This window comes from Zonotrichia leucophrys, chromosome 10 (assembly GCF_028769735.1).
Source record: "Zonotrichia leucophrys gambelii isolate GWCS_2022_RI chromosome 10, RI_Zleu_2.0, whole genome shotgun sequence".
Classification (NCBI taxonomy): domain Eukaryota; kingdom Metazoa; phylum Chordata; class Aves; order Passeriformes; family Passerellidae; genus Zonotrichia; species Zonotrichia leucophrys.
In genome coordinates, this window is record NC_088180.1 from 145,061 (window position 1) to 169,610 (window position 24,550).

The window sequence follows — 24,550 nt, forward strand, 5'->3', positions numbered from 1 at the left end:
AAACACCCTAAAAAATTCTTTTAAAAGCCCTGGAAAAGCCCTAAAGGTATCCTACACATTCCCAGAGAATTCCTAAAAAACTCCTGCAAAAAAACCCCTAAAATATCCTTAAAAATCCCTGAAAAAAAAAAAAAACAAAAACCCTAAAAAATTGTTCAATTTTGCCTGTAACTCTGTGGCCTCCAAACATCATCTCTACCCATTAACTGGGGTAATTACCTGCAGCTGCTGGGAGGGTTCTGGGGCTGACCCACCACTAGGGTTGCACCTGTACCCTAACCCTACTTGATACCCGGTGCCCTTTGTACCCCTAACCCTCAGTGTCAGCTCTCCACCTGTCAAGGCCCCTCGTCTTTGCCTCTCAGCCCATAATGTCTGTGTGTCACCCCAAGCCCCATAATATTGTCCCTTGGCCCTCTAACCACCCTCGTGCACTCTCCACCCAGGTAGGGGTGGTTTTTAGGGTGAGGTTAAGGGTGCTGTAAGGGCTGGTTCGCCTGTCACCCTCAAGGCACTCCCTGCCCCTCAGCCTCTTTGTGTCACTCTCAAGTTCCCCACTGCAGCCTCTCAGTGTCTCTGTGACACCCTGAAGGCCCCATTTGCTCCTAAAGCCCCCTTCTCCCTCTCAGCTGCCCCCAGCACCTGGTGACACCCTGCAGCCCCTCCCCCCAGCACCTGGTGACACCCTGCAGCCCTCAGACGTTTTCCCTGCCTGTTTTATTTGGGTCTTGTTGTGCCGCAAGAGTCGCAGGGTCCCGGCAACAGCTCCATGTGCTGCTGCAGAGGCACAGGCAGGCGGTAGGGGGAGACAGGGAATGGGCAGCAGCAGGATGGGGAGGGGAGAAGGGTGGAGTGAGGGATGGAGCAGGGGAAGGACAGGGAGGGGTGAAGGGTGGAGTTAGGGATGAGGCCAGGCTGGGCTGCAAATCCCAGTAGGGGGGAGGACCAAGAAGGGGACATTAGAGACCAGGGCTGAGGGGAGGTGGTAAGGGTTAGGAGAGGGCAACCCCATATGTCCCCGACCAAAGCTGCAGCAAAATAAAACTCTTGTTGCTTTGACAGCGCCAAGTGGCTCCTGCAATCTGCCATCAGGAACCTGGGCTGGTGAGTTTTGTTTGACAGGGAAAAGGGCCACATTCCAAAAACCATTACTATTGTTGTATTGCACTAAATAGTTTAATTAGTTGTTGTTTTGCACTGGGTGATGGGAACATTTCTACTGAGTATGTTATGTCATGTGGATTGTTATTCCCCCCCCTCCCCCATCATATGGTCTCTCCCCTACGCACCCCCCTTTCTATATCCTCTGGTGGTCTGTTCCTTGGTGACCCCTCCCCAAGAATATCCCATTGGCCGCAGTCCTCTTTCCCTGCCCCCATGCCTCGGGTATAAAACTCCACGGCAGGTGGTCTACGGCTTCTTTTCTACATGGGTGTTCGCTGCAACCAGCAGCATCCTGTCCCAAGTCAATAAACATCCTGTCCCATGTGGAGAAGAGCGCTTCTCATCTTTTATTTCTGTCTCTGCAAGGCTGTGTGGGCTAAGAGTCTGAGTTAGCCAGATTTGGACTCATATAACAGCACACAGAGACACATGGATTATTGCAGACTATCAATTAGAAGACAGAGAACAGAGAAGGTATTCTCTTGCTGACAGTGTTTTTTTTTCCTAAGATGACACATTTTTTTAACAGTGCAAAACAAAAGTTTCTGCAATGAAGTTGTTTTATTGAGACTAGTACTAGAATTAGAAGAGGGGAAAAAGCCTCCTTATTTGAAGTGGTTAGACTCATTGTTTTATGAATTCAGCTATACAACTAACTAACTGACTATTTTAGTCATGAGCTATGGCTGAAATAACCCTGCTGCCAGGCCCACTTATACAGAGGAAACAGACTTCTGCACCTCATTGTATATATTTTGTAATCCAGAAATTAACAGAGGACTGTGTGCAAAGTCTCCTGATCTCACACTGATGTCAGTTCCAAAATCAACAGTTCCTTCATTCAAATTCCTTGAACATGGGCCTACTTTCCATATTTGTATTCAGAACAAAAAAAACTTTGAACAAATATAAGAATACTGTACAGCAGGTTGTGCAGCTCAAGATCTTTGTTCCTACTGGGATAGGTGGGATTTTGTACTTTAATTGTGCTGTTAAGAAGTTTACATGAGTCATTGCCTCACCCCTTTCCTACCTCATACTACATCAACAGGCATGTGGTTAGTTAAAAGAAACTTGAAGAGTCCCTACAGAGATTCAAGTGTAGTTGGAGACATTGCTAATCTTAATTTTCAATGGCAATATAAAGGAAGAAAATCAGCTAACACTAACGAAACCCAGAAAAGCCAGATCAGGAACTAACCAAAAGTACTCTAGCTACTCTGAGTGCTGGCACTCCCACAGTTATTTGATAGCCAAGGCAGAATAAATAATCAGCCAATATCTTTTTTACATTAATCTCCTGGGAGGGGGAAACAGGAAGGCAATGCAAGTTGTCTTTGTGGAATGTTGTCAGATGAGAATTAAAATTCCAGTCTTTACTGAGGCCTCTGCTGGAATGTGCAAAACACTGGGTACATTCCCCCATGCACATACACACTTTGTGGTTTATTTTTCCATGGCATGCTGCTTTAAAGGCTTACAGCTGCATTCTTACTTGGTTTCTCAGTAATCTGTGTACATAAACACAGTCACACCCAATGCAGCCCTCCTCATCCTGGTACCTTGGCTGAAATAGAAGTTGTTTCACCCAGGAGTGAGACCATTTGGAAGACCATGCTGGGACTAGGAGGAAGTTGATGTATAGAATCATCTTGAGCTTCAGTCTGCTGCCTTCACCAAAAGCTTCTCAAAAACGCAACCAACAAAGGCTTAGTAAATCTTCAGTGGTCAGCAGTGGGACAGCGTGAGGCCTGACAACTCTAATTTCACTTTCAGAGCTAGAACTTGGCTTATGCACTAAACCACTGCTGATAAAACTAACCATCTATCACACTGTTGATTGCAGCTGCTACCCAAAATACGCACCTTTCACAAACAATATTCTTCGCAGGGAGAGAAAAGGAGAAGGAGGAGGAGAGGAGAGATGCAATTTTTCTTGCCATGGCAATTTCCCAGAAAATGTCTGAACATCACAGAGAAGGCAGGCCTGTAGAGGGGACAAACACATCCCTTCGGAAGGGGAGAGTTCATAACAGAATTATATAGATGTTTTTCCTAATACCAAATAAACAAACTATACAGGCCAGTCAGCCAGTCATTGTAGGCAACCTATTCAATAAATCATAAAACCACACTGTGGGATAATAAAATCAGATGCCAATTACTTAAGTCTTTTTACAATCCTTTCCCACTCAAGTCAGAGGCAAATTTCTAAGACAATTACAAATGGACACTTGGAGCCAGATTTGTTCCAGTATTTTTTTCTCAGTAGATGCCTCATGATGCAGACAATACTTTAAAAACATATCACTGTATACCTTAATATAATTTGCTTTGCTGTAGACATTTGAGATGTGCAACACTGAAAATCCCACTAAATATTATCTGAACTTCTAGAAGCTTTAATAGCTTTGAAGAAATGCATTCCTGCATGAAATTCACCCTGTGTTGGGGCCAGAAGAGGATTTTGCCATCTTTGTTGAGAGCTAAGGAATATGGAGGCCTTGTGATGTACTGAGCAATGAATCTCATCCTGATTACTCTCTTTGAAGTTACATGTGACATGCTCTCAATTAGAGCTAAAACTCAGATCACAGAGTATAACTTCTGTATGTGAGATGAATAGAACAGCTCACAGTACAGGCTGTACACAACAAACAGTAGCTCCTCCTCATGACACACAAATATTATGTTCCCAGAAGTCCCACAGTGCCAGAAGAGATTCCCCTTGCATGGGAACTTTTCAGAGACCTCAAGCAAGGTCCACTTAGCAAGGGCTGGTGACACAGAGTCCTGCCCATGTACTTTATCACTGGTTGGAATGAGTCCTTAGTCACTACCTGAAGTTTCTGTTGGACTCACTGATAGCAATTAGGCCAACAGTTGAGTTTAAATTTTAACTCATAAGTAATAAACATTGTTTTTCTAAGAGTAGTTCAAGTACAGTCCAAATTCCATACAAAAATCTATTTTCCAATAGCAGAAGAGCTTCTTGGGTTGGACAGCACTGAGCATGTTCAAGAGATCACTGTGCTCCACGACTCTCACCAAATAACATCAATCAATAAACTCCATGAGCAGAGACACTGACAAAGTCAGTTTTCTGTGGACCTTACTGCTCATGATACAGTCTCCTTGTCACAGAATTATTTGGTCTCTTCCAGCCTGAGATGCTATTCAGCCTAGTTTCAGACACTGTTTTGCTGTCAAAGCCAGACAAAGTTAGCCAGGGAAATCCACATTACTCAGACAAACAGCAAGGTTGCACTGGGTCTCTCCCTGATTTAGAAATCTAGGCTAAAAATAATCTATCCTCTGCACAACTATGGTTAAATTACTGTTAGAAAAGATCCAGAAGATAAAATTCTTAGCATTCTGAGCATGTTTACTCTTACTTTCTGAATACAGAAATCAAATCAGAGTGAATTCTTTTCTGAAGGCCAAACTCCAGTCAGCCTAGGGAAATATAGGATTCCTCAGACCTAATACTGCTTTAATTAGCAGAACAGTGCCTGAGTCACAGGCCTACCCATGTATTTGAAAGTTAATATTTAACAGTTCTGACCTCATTGACCAGGACAACCTGTGCTTCTTCAGCCCATCAGGGAGAAAAATCAGCTTGCTTCATTGGAAGATTGTGGCTGTGTTTCCATCCAGACCTTAAAAAAACAGAAGAGGATAAGCTTTCAATGTTAAAAACAGCATATAGTCAATTATCCAAGAAATGCCCACTAACAAAGCAGTATTGCTAAGTCACTTTAGACCTGAATAAATTCATATTATGCCTCATTTAACAAGCAAAACATGATGGAAACAATGGTATACACCATTCTTTACTGCAATATATATTTTTAGGATTGTGTGTTATCTATAGAATTTTGAACGTCCAACTGGCCAGAGTGAACTAAATATTACTGTATCTTCAAGAGAAGGAAAATGAGCATATTTGGCAGATTTTTTAAAGTGCACGTGGGCAGAGATTTTCTAGTCCACATATTCACTTCCATCAGATGTTTTGGGTTTTTTTTCCTAAGGGTCTCAACAAAATCACTTGCATTTTTCTTGAACAAATATGATATTTCAAAAGCCATTTGTTCACGAAACTGTCCAAATCTTATTGCAGTTTCAGACGTACTAAAACAAAAGCAATTCTACAGTTTGAAGTCAACCTTTCCTAACTGGTATAACCAGCTTAAAATAAAAATTCTTCCCCATTTCTCTCTTACCTATACTAAAAGGCTAAATACTAACAGACACTGTTAGTTGTATGCCTTCCTTCTGTGGTTCAAAACACATTTGAAAAGGAGTCTGACACAGATCTTTACTTATCTTCTGGATGGGGATTAAAAGGACATATGGCCCATTTTACCATCAGCTGTGAACTTCTGACCTCTTACTCCTTTTTCCTAACTACAATCTTCTCTTTTGTTTTTTCCATTGGATATTTTCAGCTATGACTCTGAAAAACTTCTTCAGTCCCTAAAGCTTCAGATTGTAAATTTCAAATGCAACACATTGTAAAGGGCAATTATTTGCAGTGAAATATGCATCAAAGTTTGATCAACACAAATGAACTTACCAAATGACTCCCATCAAATTCGATGGGACTGCTTGACTAAGAACTTACCATTATGACACAAAAAAAATTGAGCAATGTCTCTGGCTCATCTTGTTATACAAGCTGCAGAACTAAGTGACATCTAAAGTATTTTCCATAGTACAAAAAATAATAATACTCAGCCAAATAGTCCAAAAGCAATGATTACAAAATTAGTTCAAGAGCAAAAAGTGAGAGTGTAAGCTGCTGAAACTGAGTTCTGAAAGCACCAGAAGATTGCTGTCCTTTGAAGAATTATTATTTGGTTTATTGTTTCCACTGTTAGGTTCACTGAAAATTCTCTTTGGTGTTTTGGAGTGATGGCAGGATGACATCAAGCGTGTACCTAGCTGATGATCCACACAGAGTTGCCTGCACTAACATGCCAGTCTCTGTGAGAAGCTTTGGCACCACAAAGCTTCAGCAGCCCAAGTCCACCAAATGCCAAACCTCCTGTCTCCCTGCCAAAATGAGGAACATGCTGAAAAGACAGTAAGCAAAAGCCAAGGTGAGCCAAGCCTCATCTTTTGAAGCCCCCAACAGAACGATTTGCAGCAAGGCTACATGAAAGAAAGTTGTTACTCGGGCAAAGCCAAAGGCAGAACGTGGATATGCAAAGAGCTGAGGTCCAGCACATGAATCAGGCCCACAGCACAGGTATTCCTATTGACACCTGAAGCTGCTCTAAGCAGTTAAGTTCTTTTGATGTTCAGAAATACAATTTGTATTTCAGCTTTACAACAAGCAGACTATAAACTCCAGACCAAAATTCCCCACGGTACAAACTTTACCAGGAAAATCCCCTCTGGAAACATAGTGAGATGACCAGCCTCAATGCAGTGACTTCTGCTACCCAGCAAAATAAAAGTCTGGGGATACATAGCCCTCAGTTTATTTGATTCAGCTGTGCTCAATTTGTCAACTATTCAAAGAAACTATGACACCCCAGTACACCTAGCATGCAAACAAGGCTACCCTTGAATGATTTACTAATTTTGTTTGTCCATTTCAGAATGCACAGGGCACTCAACCCTCTCACTATTTTCATAGAAGATTGATCTTTCTTTTCCTGTCTCAACTGTTTTTTGTGTGATTCTACAATCACACAGACCTGTATTTATGAAGACAGCATTTGCTTATGGTTATTTAACATGTGACAGAAGTCCATGCTCTAATCCAGTGGGAATTAACTAGTGGACACTTTTGAAGAATAACATGATGCCACAGTCTCAAGAGGTTCATAAAGTATTTGTGGAGCAAATCAATCCTCTGAAGAGCAAAGGGCAAAAGCATTACAAATGCACACTTGAGACTCCTGTTCTAATGCTGAGGTTTAAAGTGCTGAGGGCGTTCCTGCACTTAAGAGATTACTTTTGCTCTCTTCACCCTAGATACCTCCTAGGTAAACTCTCTCTCTGCCACTGGTTGATTTGTTTTATATTAAAGGAGGTGATAGCAAAGAGAATGGGAAGGAACACAACATTTGTCCTGAAAAGCAAGCAAATCCCCTAATACCCAGGGAAAGTTATAAAATGAGTGTCTCAGATTCTCCTAACCCACTCCAACTCAGTGACTCATTCTCATTTGCTCTCACACGGCTTTGCTGGCAGAGGCATTAAAGCAATTGGCCTTATTTTCAATGCCTGTCACACTCGGGCAGTTGCTGACCAGTGAGATACCACTCCTGCCAAAGGGCTGGGTGAATCCAGTTGTGCTCCAGGGTAAAGGAGGGAAGCTGTTCCATAAAGTGGTAACAACCTGCTGCTTTTCAGATTAAGACTTGTAGGAAAGGTGCAAAATTGAAAGCATCATATGTGGATGCCTGCTCCTCCATCTCTACTACTGACAGAGATAGAGTGTTTCTGACTAGATTTATCCTTTGTTAAAAACAGTGGCAATACAAAAAAAAACATGTGGGAAGGGAAACTGTTGCCATACTCCAGTGGATTTAGAGTGAAATAATGCCATTTTTAAATTACTAACAGGAGTATTTATCATTGTATAGAAATAAAAAGCAAATAGAAATTAAGGTTCCAAGGTGCATGCAAACTATCAAAGTAATTTTTTTTTTGTAATATTCAGCAACATAGTGCAGTATTTTTGGAGTTTAAACAAAAAAAAAAAAAAAAAAAAGGAGATGCACGTTCCCTTCGTCAACAGTGCTTTTTTTCTGGCTGCATTCACACAGGATACTGATCCAGTATGGCAATTCCTATGTCTCATTCAGCACAGCCTCTTTTTCTCTTTGATTACAGGGGATATACAAATACATTACACAGTTACACAGCCTCTACAGTGAGATGAAGACTCTTCACTGGTTTTACAAAGTACAGTTTGTCTGTAGTAAATGATATCCCTCTGCAAAAGGGAAGCATTCCATTCCTTTCTCCACAGCTAAGAGCGTGGGAGGACTGCTCAGTGAGCACACCTCGGCCTTTTTCTTACATGTTTCCTACTGACCAGAAAGAAGGGGGAAATCCAGCATTTGCAGTTAGAACAGGTGGAGATTCCTGTGCCAAACCCCCGGGAGAAAGAAACGCGGGGGAAGGGAAGAAGACAGTGTTCTGTCCTCAGGGGACAAGGGACAGGTCAGAAACCTTAGCTGTGGGAGCAGTGCTGTTGGCTCGCCTTCCCCTGCTCAGCGGGAGCCGCACAAGCCTCGGGGCTGTGCAGCGGGGAGGGACGCGCCGCCTGTTCCCCGCAGGGACAAGGGGCACGCACAGGGAGAAGGGGCACCCACGCTGTTTCCCCCCGGGAAAGGCGCACACACAGCGCTGTTCTCCCGCAGGGAAAAGGGGCACACACACTGTTCTCCCCGGGGAAAGGCAGACAGACAGTGCGCCCCTACAGGGGGAAGGGGCATACCCACGCTGTTCCCCCGCAAGAAAAGGGGCACACACAGCACTCCCCGGCAGGGAGAAGGGGCACACACGCGGTTCCCCTCAGGCAGAAGGAAGGGACACACACGCGGCCCCGGGCCGGGCTCGCCCTCGCGTGTCGCCACAGCCCCGCCCCCGCTCTCTATGAATAGCGCGGCGCGGGCGGGGCCCGCCGGGGCACGCGAGGACAGCGGCGGCCGCCGCTTAAACGGGCAAGGCCGGCCGGGCCCTCCCGTGCCGCCGCTTAAACGGGCAAGGCCGGCCGGGCCCTCCTGTGCCGCCGCCCCTCGGTACCAGCGCGGCCTCACCTCCCCCGCGGCCCCCCTGCCCCTGACTGCTCCTCCTCTGGGTCCTCCCGCTCTGTGGCTTTAACGTCAAATTCCAGGCAATCCTTGAGATTGAGCCTAGTAAACAAGGATATGCCAGATATCAAAATCATCCACGTTTCGCATACTCCCTCATTTTTAGCAGCAGGAAATGTAGAAGAGAACGTTTCTGAAGACCAAGAAGGAAAGGTTTCTGAGGTTTAACCTGTCCTGCACCAGTACTTCTGCCTAAACTTGCCTAGAGTTAGTCCTGACTGACAGAATACCACTTGCAGTAAGGTACGTACATCAGGAGTGGAAATTTCCATTTCACAGGGTGACAGTTTTGTCGGGAAGAAAGTGGCTGAAGAGGGAGTCTGCCCCTCGTATGTGATCCCAACGTAAGGTAATTTAAAATGTTGGGATAACCCAAACAATGACCTTCAAAGCCTCAACTTCTGCTAAGATCAGAAAGACATTACCCTGTATCTTCTGAACACAAAACACATGCTCTAACCAAGGCAAAAACCTTACCAGACAGGACTTTGATCTTATCAGGCCCTACCTGCAAAACAGCAAGCATCTAGCACACTCCTAATGTCTGAATCTGCATTTCAGCAGTAATTTCACCAGAAGGTCACTGAGGGCTGGAATCCAAGGGACTACAGAGTTGTACTTGGCTGTGCAACTCACTTACCAGAAAACAACATTAATCGCTGATTTCCACCTCTCCCTCACTGTCAACAAGCCACAAAACTTGGTACACTACATTCAATCTTTAGGGCTTAAACAGAAACTACTGGCTTGGCCCTTTGCCTTCCTGAATTAAGTCAACCTTGAACTTTGCAAGATAACTAAATTTATATTGTAGTCAGCAACATTTGTGTTTCTCTACGTCCTCACTTTGTGGCCTGCACACAGCACTTTGACATAAGCTGCTGACTGCTCTTCTTCTTTCTAGTCACTCAAGCCCAATCATGTGTAGAAGTCAAAATAAGAACAGAATGAACTCCATGTGCCACCAGCTGGAAATCTGCCTCTTGCATCAGGATTGCTTGGCTATTTTACTACTAGCAGGATTATTGCTAACATTCTGAGAAATTAACTTAATCACAACAGCAATAAAACTCTCATCCTAATTTTTCTGTAGTAATTATGCTACCTTTTACTCCATTTTCTTGCTGCTATCACGATGCCTGTCACAGACAGAAACCTGAACTTGCCTGTTTTGATCCATCTGAAGGGAGTAGACCCAATTCTATACCAACAGCTCTTTATCTCCACCTCCTTGGCCACACAGAGATACATACATACTCTCACTTTTTATGGGTTTGGGATTATTTGTCACATTGAAATTTCTATGCAGGAAGAAAAGAAATAATCACATTACAGTTAAACCATGCTGCCCTTTGTGTTTTACATCATGTGGTTACAATAAAGATGCACGCAGATAGACAGTTTACAACTGCTACTGTAATTATTGTCATCTCACAGCCTTTTAAGTGTTTAGCTGACCAGCTACACTGCATGGTGGCACAATCACAGGAGATTTACCAATACAATGATTTTTCTACAAACCAAACTCTTCATTCACCAAGTGTTAAAACACACTTCAGAATTAGAGGCAAACATGATGTTCTACTCCCTACACCCACTTGCCAGAATACCCTTATGGCAGACAATATATTTTGGTAAGTTTATTTAGTGCATGTGATTTTCTGGCAAGGTACGGTAAATTTAGTCAACCACACCTGGAACTAATACCTTTGATTTTCCAGTTTTCTATGCCATACAGCCATGTACACATGAGCTGGAATGCTCTGTTACCATTTTTTATGAATCTGCACCTTTGCACCAATGTGAAGTGAAATCCCACAGGGCTGGGATGGTGGATGTACAGGAGCTAATTTATTTAAGCCTCTACTAACAAGAGAATTATAGTTGGGTCTGTCTGGATTTATACACATTTAATATGGAAGTTTTCAAAACTGTTGTTTTTCTTGTAAAAAACAGCTTGTTCTGGCCAACAGTCTTCAAGAGGTCTTTGCCAAGTTATGAACAATGCTTCATCGAAACACAGTTTTGTGCAAAGCATGTAAACATTTGCCATAAAGTTTATGCTGTTATTTTTTCCAGCCACTGATTACTCTTGTTTTCATTGAGATGTTGCACGAGGAAAACATCTAATTCAACTAATGTGATTCTTTTGGTTTTGAAATTACATACATACTTTTCAGAGGCATCACCAAAGTTTAATCTCCAGCATGCTGAAAATAATGCACCACAGTTCCCAGAGTGGAGATTTATATGCAGTTAAATTACATATTCATGCTGAACCCAACAGCAAACAGACATACTGCTGAGAAAGGAAGTCTCAATCAAGTCAAAAACCAAAACAATCTACTTGTTCCAAACAAATACAGAGATAAACTAACCTTCCTACTTGGGGATAACGTGGTATTTTGATTACTAAACTTTAGTCACATGGGTATGAACATACAATGGTAACAGAAAAAGAGGTGAAAAATCTTTAAAAGAGAAGGAAAACAAAAAATAACAGGATAGAGAGGAGGTGTTATGACTGGCAAGAAGCATTCAGTATTTCTAGAAGAAAAGGAATATTTTTCAACAGACAGACAATACTAAAGTTAATAGGAACCATGGAAGAAAACTTTGAATGGGAGGTCAACAGCAATGTTGTTGAGGCAATTTAGTGAGGAAAAAAAAGATGTGTATATCACATATTTAAATATCATATATTTAAACAAATGAGCTGCATGAGCTATTTGGAGTCTGTTAAATTGATAGGAAATGGCTGACATTGAACTAAAATATAGCAGAGAATTTAATTCCATATAGTATTAAGGAATGTGCACAATATTCTTTGTTCTTCAGCTTTTTGGCATCTATAAGCAGCAGCCTGTATTGCAGTAATATCAAGCTCAGAAGTCTCTCTGCCGAACAGAGCTCAGCTCTCATTATGGCCTGGGATCCTGTGGCAGCAGGATTAGAAGTGGTGGTGCGACCCTGCTGTTGTAAGTGAGGTTGTGGAGGTCGGGCTGAAAAACCCAGCATTTGCCAGAATGTTCTTTAGTTTCAGATTGTGCAGTTTTGAGTAAGTTAAGCACTGGCTTTGCAGACCACCTCAGGTCCAGCTGGAAGTCCAGAAAGTTTTGTACTTGATTTAGCAGCCTCCAACTCAGCATGCAAAATAAAAAGTTCAAAAGGACTAGAAAGTTTTGGTATACTTGAGATTAAAGGCTTGCCAAAGGCCACACGGGAGATCTGGCATCTTACTGGCTTTACTCAGAAAAGCAAACATGGCACATATGAACTTCACTAGGGCTTTATCATCTCAGTGGCACATTTCCCAGATTCAAGTAACGTAACAGACAAGATACGCCTATGAACAAACTTATATGCTTTTAAAAATGTTCCTTAAGAAGGAAATAATTTTGACCATTCTGAAAACAACCCCTGAGACACTGTAAGATGTTGCTGAATGCAAGAGTTGTTGAAAATTTAACTTGTGCAGGTTTGGACCAAAGCAGCCTGTTAGTCTTCCAATATTAAAGTAATTTATAATGGAAATTGAATACCTACAACTAGAATTGGAATGGTTTTCACCCAGTGCAGGAGGGTTGGCTGCACTTTCCTGAACTGCACCAAAGCATTAGTGATAGAGCCTGCAGTGAGGATGGGCACAACAACCTCCAGCAGCTACCCCCTGGCACTGGAACACACCCCCATGGAAGCAGCTGGGCAGAACAACTTATACAGAAACCTCTGGCTGTGTTAATGCACTGCCAGGCTAAATAGGCAATGGCTAGGAAGGAATCACTGTTTGCAATACAGGAAACCCCACATCAACATAATTCATACTTGTGCCCTAAAACTTAATCCTAAAGCAAAGTTAAATGTCCCTTGGAGCTCTCATAAACACTTGGAAGACTTTTTTGCCATGAATTCTTATTTCCAGCTCCCAAAGATGAGATATGTCATCTTATGCATGTTATCTATGCATAGCAGAGGTTAAGCCACTAGAGAGCTATCTAGTTGCTAAATTTAAAATAGAATTTAATTGCTTTAAATGCAACTTTTTGTTTCCAGTCTTGTTTCTCCAAAGTCTGAATTAATCTTATTAAATACTTCTCCAGCCTTGTTTGGGACTTGGGACAAAGTGAATCAAGGAGAAACAGAAGGTAACACAAGTTCAAGCAGTTTAGGTAACACAAGTTCATGGGAATCCCTGGGGGATCTGTAGTACAAAATACATTTAAGAGATCCCAGGCTTGAACATTATTTACTTTTCACAGCATAGGGACACTGCACAGGCTGATACTCCTGAGGGAAAAGAATTCCCATAACAAGTCCAAACCAGTGCATGTCCTATTAGGAAAACATTTCAGAGTTGTGGGTAAACCCTGAATCATAGGCATTAAACTACATATTTTGCTTAGGCATTAATCCAGGCAGAGAGATCAGACAGACACAGTATGACACCCTTACTAAGTATTTCTTCATCAGCTCATATTACAGCTGCTGACTAACAAATGCATAGTATCTAATCAGGGTTTCTGCATGTCCTGCGCCATGAAACCCTTGGAGGAGTATGTAGATTAACCAATGTAATTTTTTTGTAATACGCCATTTCTTTCCCACAAGCTCCATATCCCACAGGCGTTAAATAGTACAGTAACAGAGTTAAAATAGATACAGGAAAGAATGTAAGATTTAAAAATAGATGAGGAATCCAGGAGGCAAAGACACAGGAAGAGGTCTTTGATACAGGCTGCAACAAGCATGAGGGTTTTGAAAAAAAACACAAAACTTGAAAATTTTTGCCTCATTTAAGTCAGTGTGGGTTTGCCAGTGCTGTTTACTGAGGCAGCACTTCACGCAGAGAGAGAAAACTTGGATTTGATCATGAAGTGAATGAAAAACCACTAGTGTAGTAGGAGACAGTGACAGACACAAACATTTCACTGTTTATGTGGAGTGCAGTCTGGTGGCCCTTGAAAGACAGAGATTGGCTTCAAGTCTGCCTTTATGCAAGCAAGTCTGATAGCTTTTACATGAAAGTATTAGAACAAGATATGCTTTTGTTCTGCAGGGACATAACACGCTACCTCATCCAGTCACCCCCCAGCCTTGTGTTTTAGGGAAAAGCAAGGCTGGAAGAAGCCTCACTGGCTTTGAAACTATGAAAGTTATTAATTCACAAATCTTTACCTTTAATGCAACAGTGCAGCAGAGTGTTCCGAGTGCTAAGTACAGTGCATGCTTAAACAGCAAGACTAAACTACACAGCTGAGTTTGTATACATTTTACAGTGACATTCTTGAGGTTCTTTAACCTACTACATACAAGTCACTGAACTTAAGAAACCAACAGTGTAACCAGTACATACTATCGCAGCAGTTCCTCAAACACCTATTAGCATGTGTTGACAGTTCTGAAAGGAAAGTTGTTGAGCAATTATGCCAGGAGATAAACATTGCCTAACCCTAAAGAGTAACCACAAGAACAGAAAAACAAGTGTTACTGCATCTAGTGTCTGCCTCCCACAGCACTGATCCCTGACTACTGAAATAAAAAGACTGAAAGTCACCTGACGATATAAATGATATTGAAATAACTTTCTTATATCTGTATAGTCTGCAGTTCAAAAGTCTGGTAACCACTTCCACCTCATTACTCTCCACTCCTCCAGAAACTCTGGCTACTAGCAAATACATTGTCTGAAAATACACTGTCTCTCAAAAGCTTTCTACTAGGTGTATTTACAAGTACTATGGGTATGATCTTAGAGTCAAGCAGAAATAACTGCTTATTCTAATGTTTGTATTCACAAGCCTGGTAGACACAAACATGTGGCCCTGTTGTATCTTATTGCAGGGTTCCATACTGTTGTCCCCTTATCACAAAAGTTCCAAACCTTCTCGGTGTTTCTTGTGGGGCAGCTCCTCAGAGCCCTGACTCTTTCCCCTTCACAAAGGAGCCAGCTGACTCCAATTCCCCTCTCAAGCAGTCACCCCACTCTTTTATAGCATCTTCGTCTCATTGGTTCAGCTGTGGCCTCTTAAAGGCAGGCCTGTTGCTAAGCTTTGATAATTGGCCCAGCTGCAACTACTTAGGGGTAAGATTACTTTCTACACTATCTTTATTTTCTTATATTCTATCCCTCTACATGGCCAAAAATGGACAGCAGCTAGAATCTATTTAGAAAATTCTGACTAAGATCATGGAATTTTGAAACCTTCTCTCAGAGGAAACCATCAAGTCTCATACTAGTTAGCATCCTTTACCATTAAGATGTTATGCTGGAGGATAAATGGCTTGACTTGAGGGGAATGGAGAGGGCCAGAAATCAACAAAATCTCTTTGCCCTAGTTCTTTTCCAGGGGTAGAGATGAGCTTGTCTTGTCACTTTGATATGCTAAATAATCTTGAGAATTATCCTCCTTGGAAAGACAACACTTAAGTGCGAGGCATCTGGAAAGGAACACATGGGCCATATGTAGATGAAGGATCAGTGAACCATACGTGGTGATATGTACTGGGGCAAATGGGGCAAATGTGCAACATGGCCTCAGAACATTTCTGCTTGATACTCCCAACTAGAAATAAACAGCAAATGTAACAAGGGAGACTCCCAGAAATTCCTTTCTACCTGAGTGTTATGCAAGCTCTTCAGAGGTTAAGATCTGCTTACCTTCAAACCATAGAGTGGGATGGTAAACCTAAGATTCAGCAGCACATCTAGTTCTTGGCAGTAAAAAAGAAAACATGGCATGGGTTGAACAGGTCTTCTTTCACTTGTGCTTCTATATTTCAGATTGCAGAGAAGGATCACATTCCAAATCCTAGAACAATTTTAATCCCAAGCACCTTCTGGCCAAACAAAAGTCTCTGGACATGCAATTGCCCCCAGGCTTTCAAGGGTCAGATTCACTAAATCTACCATTGTATTATAGTGTCTGGAATGGAAGACACACAGAACATAGTGCCCCTCTACTCCCAAAAACAGCACCAGTTCAGCCTTTACTAGGAGGGAACAATTCTCACTGCCCACAGCTCATGCACAGATGAGATGTGAGCACCATGCATGCAACCAACTTGCACACTTCCACCACTCAGTGCACAAAAATTATCCAATTGGTGAGGATGATCCTCTGTAATTACACCAGCCTGTGGGAGAAAAAGAAATGTGAAATAACCCTGTGCCGTACATTCAAATTTCAGCCAAGAGTATAACTGAAGTAAATGGCAGGAATTACACGTTTGCTATGAGGCATGAAGCCAGAGCTAGAAGAATTGCCTCTATTCACTGTCTCAGCTTTAGAAAGCAGGAGTAATAAACAATTAGACAACGGGTTTGGTGCACAGTTTCACTGCACCGAGTCAGAAGTGGTGGGGATGTACAGATTAGTACTTTTGGAGAACCCACACTTGCATGAGGATGAACTGTAACACCATTAGTGCTGATCCATGAGAAACAAAGAAACCTGACTGAGATTGAAATGCACTCCTTTCCCAAGCCATGGATACCACTTACTTCAAACCACCTGGAATGCCTGCTACAGTTCTCCAACACCAGCATTAGACTAAACTGCATGGAGTAGTAAACACAGGGAAAACACAATCCACAGCCCTTTGATGGGCTGTGGGGCAGGGGTGGCCAAAGAAGATTTCTGTACTTTAAGGCCTTGGCAAGTACAGTCTTCATCCAGGCTCGACTACAATTGTGACTGCCTACTTTATTCACCAATTTCAGTAGACACTGGCCTTCCTCCAGGTACTGATGGGGATTTTAAGGCAGTTTTCCCTTTCCAGCAATACCCCTCATATGCCTCCAGCAGCCATCCTGGGCCTCTGCAACCGGGCCACTTGCTACCCTTCCTGTCACAGCACTGCCAGCTGAGGACTCCTGTTTTATCAAAATGCTGAGACTGTGGCCAAAGTTTTTGGCTCCTCCTTAAACAAGCCCTCAGCTTCAGGTATCACACTCTCAATAGCACATGCTATAAAAGATAACAGTATAAAAGTAACCACCTTAGCTTGTTTGGTGCAATCTGTGAGTAGCACTTCTCAAACCCCCTCTTATCCTCCTGCTGTTGAACACCTGCAGCAGAAGCCACAGCATCTCTGGAGTGAGTCCTGCCTGTACCTGGGAGGAATAGGAGATTTCCCCTTAGTAACATAACATTTAATTTCTGGAGTATATTGTGCTTCACTAATAATATCCAGGCAATGTAACAGTTGCTTGTCTAATTTGTAGTGCTCTCTCCAGCATAGTTACTCTGTTTTTAACAGCCTCCTTATCTATCAGGGGGCAGCTTCGAGTTCTGAATGAGGCTTATGAGTGCTGTGCATGGCAGGTGCTGCCTAATTGTGTGTGTTTGTGCCACAGCTGCCAGTGCTGCTCTGTCCAGCTGAACACACCAGGGCTCATCTGAGCCATGACTGTGGTCAACAACAGCCCAGAACAAGGGACTGCTTGTTCCACAGTGGTGACAGCAAAACGCCATGGGGTAGGGCTGACTGTTTAACAGTTTTTCATGATTTTGCATAGCATAAGTGCTGAACAAAGCACAGTGGGTGAGGGACATGATGTCATGCATTTTCCAAGAAACCTAGATATTAAAAAATTCATAATAAATGCCTTCAGTGAGTAGGATGCTTTTTGGGGAACCAACTGGGTCTTTCTGATAACAGTGTATTTATTCCATAGTGCAGAACTGCCCTGCTGTATCTCAGAATAAGAGAAATAACATCATGATATAATCTCATTCAGTGACTTTGGACATGTTTGTGTCCTTCTCCCATAACTGTCTCATTTTTCAGGTGTACTATGAAGGCTGAGGCTTGCAATAGAAATCCTGTACAGACAAAATAAGGATGGAGGCTTAATTACTTCTTGAAGTAATTAGTATAGTGCCATGACAGCACTTGTTTGTAAATTATAAACATTCATTTAATAAGTAAGGTAAATTTTATTTTCATTCTTTGTGTTTCAATGTTGTAACTTGCAATACCTTTCAGAAATAATCCCATACAGACAGTTCAGATTGGAATATGACGATACTTAACAACATATGGAAATGCTTTACTGATTATATAGTGCAAGTATTAAATAATACACTTGATGCTATTGTTTGGGTGAAAAGTGTAATGTGTACATTACAGTGCTGTGAGCCAGAGCACTCACCGTCTAGCTGGAGCTCACAGAACCCACAGAAGTGAAGAAGATGCCTGTGTATTTCAAAGTAGCTGCACAAAGAGAGTCTTGACTCTACAGCTCATCTCTAAACAACAGATTTTCTTTGGGCTAGGGGATTGCCCAGGTGAGAAACCTGCAAATGAGGAAGCAACACAATGAGGCAGTTAACAGCAGCTGACCCTCAGTGAAAGGGCAGGTGAGTTGTGGTTTCCTTGGACAGGAAGGAGTCCACCAGGTGCTCACCTTGATTGGAATTCTGCTTTCCAAGTCTTCTGCCTGCCACCAGTGAGGCCTTTTTACCTCTCAGGTCCAGCTTTTTTCCTTGAAGCTGTGCTCCAGCCAGCACCTCTGTTTTGGAAAGAGCTGTATTCAGTAAGGGCTGCCTAATTCTGTCCTTAAGGTCCACCAAAATATTTTTCTGAAGCAGGACCTTAGAGTCCTCACGCAGGCAGGGAGTAGAGCTGGTGCTGCTGCACTGCAGGGGTGCAGCTCAAATAGAGAGCATCCAGAGAAAAGAAATATTTAATAAGAAAAACTAAGGCAAATAAATTCAAATAAGGAGGAAACAAAGGGGGAGGGGGAGGAGAAGGCTTAGCATGTAAAGGACAATAGCAGCAGAAGAGTCACTTTGAGATACTGAGTCCAAACAGTATTCTACGTTTGGAAACCCTCTCTGAATTTCTCAACACTGTCTTCAGGAGATACATCATATATGTTATGGACTATGCACCATCTTTTGTCAAGATTACTAGAAGGACTTTATGTAAGTAGTGAATGACATAATTAAAAACACAAAAAGCATTCTTAATCTGAGTGAACCATGGGGCAAGGATACAGGGTTCCAAGGGGGCCCTTCCCAACCCTGGAGCTCATTGCTTGTAACCCAAGAATTAGCTGTGCTGTACAAAGTGTCCATTGTATTCTGCACACACACTGTTCCTGCACATTTCTAGGGATGTAATACACTGCAGGAAGTAAATGGCACAATTACAGACAAAGCCCATGGAGGATGTCTCGGAGAAGATTTGAGCAATAGAACATCACACTCTTAATTAATATGTTCCATGTAGTAAATAAAGATGCTCTGATAACCAAGAGAGGGAAGGCTGTGAAAGCTTGACTGTAAATTTTGCTTAAGCAAAGACTGCACTTACCTTGTGGGAATATTTCCTTGTGTGAATGGTTTATGCAGTATTAAGAATAGGAAAGTCCTGCAGTTTTGTATTCAGGGGGGAAACTGCTAGAAGAAAATCATCTCTCTCATTTCCTGCTAGAATAGGCTCATCTTTCTTTAATTCTCCAATTTCTTTTTAACACCCCTCTTGCCCTTCTGCCATAACTCAATTTAATTTAGATCTGATTAAGTATTTGCAGAAGTGCATCTTTCCAGCAAGCTGGTGGAAACCAGCTGTGGCTGTGGGTCAGAGACAGAAGAGGAACAATTAGCACAGTGCAGTTTCAGCATTCTGTTGCATCTGTTATATAGATTACCCACAAGTAACCCATCAACTAAGACTACCTGTTTAATTCTCTGATAACAGAGATTTCAGGCTCTTCAGAAAAGTTCTTCAAGGGGTCTTGTCTTCCCGGAAGCCTGGGACTTCTGGTGTTGTGAGCAGTGCAGTGCTGGTAGTAGTTGCTGTCTGGGGGAAAGTCCCATCTGCTACAGATCTTGCCATTAAAAAAAGCAGGAGACTCAGGTGTGTCCCCATTCAGCAGGTGCTAAGTGAGGCTGAGAGACAGACAGGAGAGAAGGTAGTGGAAAACATTTGTCTCCTAAAGACCTGGGTGTGGAACAGAGGAAGAAGAGGTTTAGTTTTCCAAGGAGACAAGTGAAGAAGGTTGGTTGTGTAAGTGCTGGAGTGGAATAAGGCTTGCTCCTTTCAGAGCAGGGCTCTTGGCTAAGAGAAAAGGGAGAGCATCTGTGCTTGGCTTATCTGCAGTGAGAGGAGGAGGTGAGTCAAGGGCTTGGAAAGGTGGAACAAATGTCTTTGATTTTTATCAGCCTTCTGCCCATTACTTAATTTAGCTGGTAGCCATCAGTGAGGGGAAAAGGATAATTTCTCAGGGCAGCAGAAGAGGAATCATTTGTTGTTCTGGTTGCCATGATAATCCCCAGAAGTATTTTAGGAAACCAACATTAAAATCTTGAAATGAATAAAGAAGTGAGTGGTGTGGGACAAAACTTGCTATCTTGCTGCATTTCTGTATTATGTGGATTATTGGGTAGTCTTGTGCTGGTTTTGAATATGTTTGCTAGAAATTGACAGCCTTTTGAGTCCTTGCTTCTGTAGTAAGACATATGTGAATGCAGAGTCTTTGAGTCTGTGGTCCTCCATTCATTGCCCTTTAGGAAGGCTAGGAGCACAAGGGCTACATAATTTGGCCTTTCTTTCTTTTTTGTATATAGGGTAGAAATTTAAAAAACAAAGTAATTATTTACCTTCCCTTTTGACATAATATCTTGGGATTTCCACTGAGATTAAACCCTCAAGTTGTCAGCTATTTTCAGAAATAGTTTATATTCTAGATTAATAGAGGGTTACAGGGAATGATTCTAATTTTTTCACATTCTTTGTAGGATTCATAGACAAAAGAGAAACAAAAACAAGAACTGTGATTTCTGATCAACTTTGTACCTATGGGTTGTGATGCATTTTGTTGCTTGTGCTGCAAGTGAGAGCAGGCAATTCTTAGCAGGTTCTGACAAGTGGCACATCTAGTCAGGAGAGGAGGATAAGACATTATGAGAGGGGCTGCCAGTCAGTACAGCAGCTTTGTGCAATGCATTTCAGGCCACTTGGTCATGAGGAGTTGTGCTCTTGTCATCTGTGACAAGGAGCTCCTGCTTCACCAGAAGCCCGTGTGACTGGCAGTCAGATGAGTGCAGACAAGCCAGCAGGAGTGCACTTCAGCAAGGGAAGGAGTAAAAAAGTAAATGAAGACCTGAGAATACCTGTAACAGAGCAGAGCTCAGAGCTAAGGAGCAGAAAATGGCACTCAAAGTGAAGGATTTGGGAGATTATTCTTTGAGTATTGCAGTATGTAATGGATGTATGATCTGTCCTTTTTCCTCCTGTCCCCAGAGCAGGTAGCAGTAAGTAGCAAGTACCTTATGAGGGATACAAGACAAGCTAAATAGGTATCACATTCTCAGTTTCAAGTCTGTAATTGAATCAGATGTTCAGATGCATGGCTCTGACTGTGTAACACTGAATTAATTGTATAAAGTATTTGTATTCTTCTCCCCCATCTCTTATTACCACTCTGTTGTGGTTTGAAAGCAAAACCAGTGAGAGACTCTAGTCTCCTATGGCAGTTATATTCAGAAAATGGAACTACTGCATGAATTGGAAAACTAACCAATAAGACAAAAGGCAAATTTTCAGTCACCTGTCTGCAAACCACCTGCATAGCTAGAATTCCCCAGGATAATGTGTGAACAGTGCTGAACAGCAAACCATGTTTGTGATAAAACACAGGCAGCTCAAGAATAAGCAAATAGTTCTGCAGGCAGACAAATTTAAGAAAAACTATTTCCTAGGCTAATCAGCATGGGATAACCTATACCCCAAAGGCTGCAGCTTCCCATCACAGATAGGGACCTATCCTCTAGCCACTTACCTCTTTTCAAAGGACATCTACAACATTACTTGTTTTTATCACTTTAACTCACACAACAAGACGAAAATGTGTTAAGTAGAAAACAGACATGGAATTGAGTGAGCCTGGCTTCCATAACAAAAAACCTACAGTAACCAGCTAACTAAGTGAAAGTAGGATCATGCAAAGGAGACTCCAGAAATTGGGCTCTGGATTTTTATGTTTTTCTTTAGCAAAAATGATGTGGTGACTGCACTGGTTCCTCTGTAGTCTAATGAGATCCAGATTTTCTATAATTCAAATATATTTGCTTTAATAGCTGATACTAAGTCTGAAGTGTTACAGTCCAGGTACCTTTGATTTCAGTCATAAAATCCAGGATTGTATTCTAAGAACTCTGAAGATTTACAAAAACTACAGTAACAATCTCACCAGTCACTTAAGCAATGAGAGGAAGCAGTTTTAGAGCTCACCTTTACTGTACATAGCCAGCTGCACCAAGAAGCTATTTGGTAAATCTGACTTTGCAGAAAGATGGCCCATTCGCTTCCTCAAATGTGGGATGATCAGATTGAATGACAAATGCTGGAGATTTAGGGTAACTCCTAGGGAAAACCATTACCATGAAAAATCACTCCTGATCCTGAAAAAGCCTATTTAAGTGAGATAGCTCTCTGAGCTAGTGAGATAATTACTGATATGGTAAGCCTTTCATGAAGTACATTAGATGATTTCAGATGTCTACAGCATGTGGATCAGTGTGCAAGTCATAGAATCACCTAGGCTGGAAAAGACCTTTAAGATCATCCAGTCCAGTCTTTAATCCAGCACTGTCAAGCCCACCATTTAATCATTTCCCTAAGTGTCACATCAACATATCTTTTAAATTCCTCTAGAGGTGGTGACTTAACTCCCTGGGCAGCCTGTTCCAATGTCTAATAACCCTTTCAGTGAGGAAATTTTTCCTAATATCCAGTCTGAACCTCCCCTACTGCGACCTGAGGCCATTTTCTCTTGTCCTTTCATTTGTTATTTGGGAGGCTGACACCTGGCTACACCCTCCTTTCAGGGAGTTGTAGAGGGCAGTAAGGTCACCCCAAACCTCTTTCTCCCCACGTGGAAAACTAAACACCCCCAGCTGCTCCTCATCAGACTTGTGCTCCAGACCCTTCCCCAGCTCTGTTGCCATTCTCTGGACTTACTCCAGTACCTCAAGGTTCTTCCTGTAGCAAGGGGCCCAAAAACTGGATACAATATTGGAGGTGCAGCAGGGCAGCCTCACCAGCGCTGAGTGAAGGGCACTGCACACTGAACTCGGGTAACGCTTTCTGGGAAAGACATATTTCTAGAGCTCAAAGGGAATTACATAGCTCAATGGAGCACATAGGCCTGCTTCAGAACAAATTTTCAGGTAGTAAACTAAACTACTCTTAGCTCAAAAAGAGGAAACCACACCCAGAATTTACAAAATTGATGTCAAAGGTCTCCAAAACTACACTAAAGGAGGCCAGTTTTCAATATGTCTGAGCCCAGTACTCTCAGAAATGGAGAGCATTGATATGGCTTTGCAGGGACATACTGGACGATGGGGACACTTGTGGGCCAGCTCCCAGAGCACCAGCTGATACAGCTCCTGATTCTGTGCCAAATGACATGCATAGCTTTCCCTGTTTGCCTGGCTTTCCTGGAAATAACTAAGCTTCTGCACAGCACTTAGTCATGTGTGTGATCATTTCTGTACTTCACTTTGCAAACTGAGCCTTTTTTGTAGTTTGATGACATTTTTCTGCAACTGTCCTCTGCTATAGAGATATGATCTATCTTCTACATCAGGAAGTGACTTGGGAGAGGAGAACAGTCACGTTAAATGATGTCACTGTCACCTAGTGTTCCTGAAAAAAACCCCAAAAGAACTCTCTAAAGTCTGTCTGCATATGACAAATGTCATATCTAAATTGAGTGTCTACCACTTAGTCCATTTATTGGTATAAACTATGCTGTTAAAAAGTATTTGCTTTTAGGGTGTCAGAAAAACTTGTGCCTGGGCATTTCTGAAAATGCAAGGATCAGATTCTCAAAACCCAAAGGTATCCCAGCTCTCATTCTACAAGAAAATTGCTTGGTTTGACTTAAGAGTACCTTTTTCTAGTTTAGATTACCTTCCCACATGCATTAAGTTTGGGCATCTATGAATTATTATGGGGTAACTCATTCTATCTCCATCAAAGTATCTGGATTTTAGGCATCTGTAGGGTCTCCTTAAAAGAAAAAGGTTTAGCAGAGGTTCTTTTATGTATAATTTGTAGCTACTTTGCTAAGCTCTCATCAGCCTCATCACGTAATCAACTGCTCTTGAATCTCCATTACACTCTCACATTTATGTCCAGACTCAGATTATAAATAACATTTTGCCATGGAATGCAGCCATTTTCTTACTCACATAGGCTCCACTGGGATGCACAGCCACCCAGAAATACACAGAATTTCATCACCTCATAATGCTGTCTGAAAGACTTTCTTTTGTTCTTTGCAGTGGCTCAGCTGAGAGGCAGAAGAAAAACTGACAGAACTCCCAATTCCAAATTCAGTTTGCAGTCTCACACAAACATACCAACTACCCAATAGCAAGCATTATTAATCAACTATACCCAAACATCCTTTTTGTGATGATTCTGCAAATATAAGTTCTGATTTTTGAGCATTGACTACCCCAGCAGGCATATTACTCATCTGACATTATAATATCTGCCTCAGAAGGCATATTGCAAAAATATCCAGC

At 42.2% G+C, this 24,550-nt stretch overlaps 2 long non-coding RNA genes across 2 annotated transcripts; both read right to left on the reverse strand.

Moving 5' to 3' along the window:
* Positions 1 to 1,359: 1,359 nt before the first annotated feature.
* LOC135452299 (uncharacterized) lies at positions 1,360 to 14,966 on the reverse strand. The gene is made up of 3 exons (XR_010441574.1): positions 14,884 to 14,966; positions 4,730 to 4,823; positions 1,360 to 3,151 (listed from the first exon to the last, which is right to left on the reverse strand). It is a non-coding gene; the product is annotated as an uncharacterized LOC135452299 (long non-coding RNA).
* A 3,203-nt stretch (positions 14,967 to 18,169) lies between these two features.
* On the reverse strand, positions 18,170 to 21,254 carry LOC135452300 (uncharacterized). The gene is made up of 4 exons (XR_010441575.1): positions 21,125 to 21,254; positions 19,688 to 19,952; positions 18,412 to 18,516; positions 18,170 to 18,301 (listed from the first exon to the last, which is right to left on the reverse strand). It is a non-coding gene; the product is annotated as an uncharacterized LOC135452300 (long non-coding RNA).
* Between the last annotated feature and the right edge of the window lie 3,296 nt (positions 21,255 to 24,550).